Source organism: Jaculus jaculus, chromosome 5 (genome assembly GCF_020740685.1).
Source record: "Jaculus jaculus isolate mJacJac1 chromosome 5, mJacJac1.mat.Y.cur, whole genome shotgun sequence".
Lineage (NCBI taxonomy): Eukaryota > Metazoa > Chordata > Mammalia > Rodentia > Dipodidae > Jaculus > Jaculus jaculus.
In genome coordinates this window covers 138107038-138107718 of record NC_059106.1, presented here as the reverse complement: position 1 = coordinate 138107718, position 681 = coordinate 138107038, and the positions used below count along the sequence as shown (strand labels likewise).

The following is a 681-nucleotide window of genomic DNA, read 5'->3' as shown; positions in this document are numbered from 1 at the left end:
TTTTTATTTATTTATTAGAGACAGAGAGAGAGAGAGAGGGAATGGGCATGTCAGGGCCTCTAGCCATTGCAATTGAACTCCAGACGCATGTGCCACCATGTGCATCTGGCTTACGTGGGACCTGGAGAATCGAACCTGGATCCTTAGCCTTCACAGGCATACACCTTAACCACTAAGCCATTTCTCCAGCCCCTATTTTTTATTTTATTTTTTTAATATGGAACGCTTCACTAATTTGCGTGTCATCCTTGTGTAGGGGCCATGCTAATCTTCTCTGTGTTGCTCTAATTTTAGTATATGTGCTGCTGAAGCAAGAACTCCATTTATTTTTTATCAAGTCTATACTTTGTATGGATACCTCATGCGCTGGTACCATAATTTCCCTCCTCCCTGCCCCCATTCTTATTATTTTGGTTTTTGAAGTAGGGTCTCTCTAGCTCAGGCTGACCTCTCAGGGTGGCCTCGAACTTACCATGATCCTCCTACCTCTGCCTCCCAAGAGCTGGGATTAAAGGTGTGCACCACCATGCTTGGCTTTCCCTACCCCCATTCTGCTGAGGGCCCTCCTTAGCGGGATTGCTGGTATTCACCATGGGGTATGGGTGATGAGTTGTGTGAAAGCAGCAGTCAGTCTTCGTATGTGGGGTTTATTCTTTGCTTGTGTTCTGTTTGTGCAACGTG

General features: G+C 45.8%; 1 non-coding gene across 1 annotated transcript; it reads right to left on the bottom strand.

Annotated features, from left to right (window-relative positions):
• Nucleotides 1-211: 211 nt before the first annotated feature.
• On the bottom strand, nucleotides 212-314 carry LOC123461136. Its single transcript, XR_006637454.1, has one exon. It is a non-coding gene; the product is annotated as a U6 spliceosomal RNA (small nuclear RNA).
• Between the last annotated feature and the right edge of the window lie 367 nt (nucleotides 315-681).